Below are 5,055 nucleotides of genomic sequence, written 5' to 3' on the forward strand. Positions count from 1 at the left end.
TACAGCTCCGCTGCGCTTTCTAAGCCCTGCAAACGCCCTAATTGCAGAACATTACAGAGAAATTTTGATTCTGCCATTTTCTTACAGTTAATAAGTGTGTATCTGTGGAAGGGTGACAAAAGAAGGGTTTGCAATCTGCTCCATGGGAAATTGAATGGAACAGATCGCGAGGGGCGGATCGGGAGGTTTCGATTTCAAACCCTGAATACTGGAGCAATGCCTTTTCCCTCCCCGCAAATACAGATTTAACGCATTAGCTGCACACATAAGTAAATCTCCTCACCAAGTGAAACCATCGCTTCGCTTTCTCACCTTTCCCTTCCTGCCCTCCAAATATCCCCGATTTATTGTTAGATAGGCGCAAAAGAACACAGCTCCCACTGTCGCCTGCTCATCTTCGAAAATATTACCCCTTTTAAATGAAAGCATCCTCGCTAACGTCTCTCTGGAAGGCAAATACTCATGGACCGTCGCAGTCACATGCTCGTGGGGCTGTACGCACAAACGACATCGAATCTTATACAAAGAGAGTGTAAAATTCGCGAGGATTTCACTTTATGGCGCGCGTAAGGAATCTTTCCTGCAACCCCCCCAAAAATGGCTTTTCAATAATAATATTTGCTATGAAGGTTATTGGGTAATTATTGCAATTTTGTGGAACAGTCCTTGCTTGAGGTGAAGTCTGTCTGCGGATAACAAATGGCAGCCCGTGCAGTTCACTGCCAGGTTAAGTAAATGCAGAAAAGATAAATCTGCACACCCTAGGAATCACCAGCAGAGCTCGCTTTAGACCAAGTTCACAGTCAACTCGTTTGCCTAGACAAGGCTTCGCAAACAATTAGAGTTGTTTCTTTATGCTTAAATCAAGGAGAAATGACTAAGACCCTCGCAGCAGAGAGCTGCAGCTTTTCCCCCAACGCCGGTCCTTACGTCCTTCCAACCTCACGCCCAGAACTTACCCAGCATTTCACCTGCAATTGTAACCAAATAGCGCCTTAGAGTACAGGCTTCCCTCCAACGCTGCCGAAAGGCTGTGCAAACTGATTTAACAGCACTTTACAAAGCTGCCAGATTAAAGAAGAAGAAGAAGAAGGAAAGAAAAAAAAAAAAAAGCAATAATTAAAAATGCAAAAGTATCCGATTTCTCATCAGCGAGAAGAAGGAGGAAAAAAAAAAAAAAAAAAGCTTAGAAAGCTGGGGGGAAACGGCAGAACTATTGAAACAAACACTGCGAGTCTCTTACTCCTAAAAGAAGCTGCATAGCTTTTGTATATCTTTGTGGTTAAGGGCGTTACAACTGCAGGTCAAAAAGTTGAGGGTCAAAAGTTTACGTTTTGCACCACTCTTAGTCATTCGTCCAGACAGAGTTTGATGTCAATGTTATAGCCGAGATCTTGACTATCAGCACAAAAGATAAAATAGCTTTGAGTTACGTGTGTATCACAGTATGGACTCCAGGTGAACCCTACTGGCTGAATGACCTCAATTACCAAGGAAAGGATAGAAAATTCCTCTTTTCAAGAGTAATGCACGTTGTATTTCATCTTGAATTATCGGTCACATTTGTGTCTGAATATCTCGGGCTCAGCGCGGCAGGTAAACACGCGTGTCCCCCCACCCCAGAGCCGCCGCCGCCTCCCGGGGCCGGGGAGCGAAACGTTTCCCCTTGTTTATTATATCATAACCTGCTTTAAGAGGTTTAACGTTAAGCTTCCTCACTTTGCCAAACGGCAGGAAGATAAGATAGGAGCGGGGCAATTAACGCGCGTATCGATCCCCGCCGCGGCTTTGTTTTTGGCTCTCGTTTCTGTAACGCCATCTGAACCGCTCTTAACCGGGGCAGGACGCGGCCGTGCCGATGCGGGAGGGCTGTGCGGAGCGTTCCGGCCGCAGGAGCGCGGTGACGGCGCGGGGCTGCGGGGCCGCCTTCTGCAACCGCTGGAATACGGTGCTGGCTGCCAGAGCCGCGATTTGGATGGAGCTCCGAGCCTTCTGGAATTACCCGTCTCTTCCCAGAGGGATGGGGAGAGGCGAGGGTTGGTTTGCCTTCACTCCTCAGCTTAAAAAAAAAAAAAAAAAAAAAAAAAAAAAAAAAAAAAAAAAAAAGAATTTGGTGGAATTTTAGGGGAATTTCTTTGCGCTGAGTTATTTCCACGTTGCCGGCGTTTTGTTTTGTTTTCAGCGCTCGCGTCGGTGTCGAAGCCTTAGCCTAAAGATCTCGGCCGGGCGTGTCTGTGAGGAGAAGGGGCCGGAATCTCATGTGGGGACGGAGGGAGAGGAGACCACTGCAAATGGCAGGTTGCAGTGATGGGGATGAGGGGTGGCTGGGAGAGGGAAAGAACGTTCCGAAATATCCGCTAGCAGCTATGAAAGGTATGGAGGAGGGGACAGTGCCACGAGGAAGGAAGTCAGAGGAAGAGCGCACCTCACCACCATCCGTGCATAGCTGCCTTTCGAGCCCAAAGGCGGGAGCCTGTGCCGTCCTCCACGCACGGGCTAAGCGTGAATTATTTGCCAGGGACACAGCTGGATCATGGCAGCCGGACGATATTTCTTGGGAACACGTGCGCGTGGTGTGAGATTTCAGATCAGCCCGACTTATTGCTGGAGGCTTTGCCCGCTGTACCTGCCGGAGCGCAGCAAGGTGTGCGAGCATTTGCTCGGCGTGGGGACGTTGTTCCCGAGCTCCTGCTGCTGCTCCCTTACAGCGAGCCCTGGCACTGCCCATTTGGAGAGCCTTCCCTCACCGCAGATATTGTTTAACCTTTCACATCTAAAGTATTTATTTGGTGTAAGAGAGAAGCCTGATAACAAGCTAAAAGCCGTGGCCAAATATCTATTTTGCTAAAGAATAGCGGGCAGATTGTTTCCAAGAACAACAATGCGTCTTTGATACACCCAGAACGAAAGCTGCTACTATAACTGGGTTACTCAAGAGTAGGTGACGGAAATCCGTTTGCTTCCTTACCAAAACAATTAGCCGCTCGGATTCCATGTTTTTCAGTCTAGCCTAGGATAAAAATATCATTGAGAATATTTTCAAAGAAGTTGAAACTTCGGCTTCGGGAAATACCGAATCTTTCGAATTAGTGTCTGAATTATTCCCTTAAAATTAATATAATAAAAGGGGAAAAAAATGAATTATTTGAGGCGAGCTCTTTCTTCCCTTCGGCTCTTTGCTTTACAGCACGCTGCTCTCCGGCGTGGAAGCTCCGGCCCAAAGACCATTCATTTAAAATCCGGGCGCAAATCACGTTTTACGTGTGTTTATTTAACCACGGCGGGACAGAGCGAGCACGGCCGCCAAACACGGCGTTGTTGGGAGCAGAGCCGCTGCCGGGGGAGTCCCCGCTTCTACACAACGCTGAACTTGGGGCCCAACGGGCTCGCCCCCCAGTAGCGCCCGCGCGGAGCGAGCTGCGCGCCCGCGGAAGGCGGAGGCTGCCCCGGGGCAGTGCGATCCCCGGGAACAAAGGGGGGGAATACAGTCGATACATTCCATAACGTTTACATTTTCCCGCGATTTTTTTCTTAATTTTCCCTTAGAAGTGGTGACCTGGGCAAAGCACCCCGCTATCTAAAAGGCGCTGTTATAGACCTTTTAGAAAAACTAAGTCCAAGGCCGAGGTGAACTTCAGGTCACCGCGTCTAACAAATATGAAAATGTCGCCTGGTGAAGGGCACGCCTTGTTATTTAACAAAGACTGTCAATGTGTAAGATTAATAAGAAACAAAATGCACACGGTGTCACTTTTCGGTCACTTTGAAACTCGGGACAGCCTCGCATTCAAGAGGGGAAAGCTGGGGCTAAATATATTCAAAATGGTTCAAATCAAATTCAACCCAGCCTGCGGGTGCGATCCTTCCTCCTCCTGCCCTTCTCTGTGGTGGGTGCCCGGGCACGGCGAAAGGTTGTCTTCTATTATTATTATCATTGTTGTTGTTATTATTATTACTCTCCTCGTTCTTATCTTCTCTTTTGTAATCCGTACGGTTTAGCCGCTGACGCGGAGGGGAACGTGGTGTTTGCATGCTTCTCGAGAGAAAGGGGAACCCAGTCACCCCTTCTTTGCGTACGCATGAAGCTTCTCTCCTCGGTGCACGGCAATTAACTCTCTTACTCTCAACTTAATTCCAGTGCAGTCCCCATCTCCTCCTCGGCCGGGAGCCCCCAGCTTCAACATCGCTGATTAAAGGCTCCTTCCGCAGCTAACAGAGCCCCTGGCTCCTCTGTAAAAATAAGGGACCCGGCCTATTTTCCCTCTCCTTTTCTTTCTTTGAGAGGTTAGGATGATGCTACAAGTTTGCAAAGGGAAGTACCAGGGAGGGAAAAAAAAAAAAAAAAGAAGGGAAAGAAAAAAAAAAAAAAAAAAAAAAAAAAGGGTTTCAGAGATTGTTTATTACAGCCATAAATCTTGCAGTAAAATGTCGAAACGGCCGTGTGCAAGATAACACTTGGTGGTCTTGGCTGGGTTCTTGTTTATGATAACAAAACCACAAAGACATGGAACAGGCCTTTTGGAGGTCCTGCCTCAGCACATCTCCGCAGCCTGATAGAACCCCGCAGAAACAGGCTGAGCCCGGCACCTCGGGTCACCTTGCAGATTTACGGTCGCACACAGCACCGCATCCTTCTCCGTCCTACCCAGCGCCAGAGCCACACAGTAGAGAGGTGCAGCGAAACGAGTGATCTACGAGATCTAGTCGCGGTAAATAATAGGAAGCAGAACCAGCTCAGCTCGCCGGCACAAGGCTGAGCCTACAAATCGGGACAGTGGTTATCGTTGCGTTTTCTCATGCCTCGGGAGCACGGAGCCTGCTGTTCCGAGCTAGCCGTAGAGCTTCCGGAATTGCCTTATGGCGAGGATAACGTGCCCGGCACCGCAGGGCAATGCATCTGGTGGCGGCCAGCAGGTATTTGTGCGTGCGTGCAGCTCTGCGCCGGGAACGTGCTTTGGGCTTTGGCAATCTTTTTATTTCTTTCTTTTTTTTCTTTCTCACTCTCTCTCTCTCTCTCACTTTTTTTTTTTTTTTTTTTTTTTTTTTTTTTTTTTA

This window comes from Tetrao urogallus (genome assembly GCF_951394365.1).
Source record: "Tetrao urogallus genome assembly, chromosome: 7".
Classification (NCBI taxonomy): domain Eukaryota; kingdom Metazoa; phylum Chordata; class Aves; order Galliformes; family Phasianidae; genus Tetrao; species Tetrao urogallus.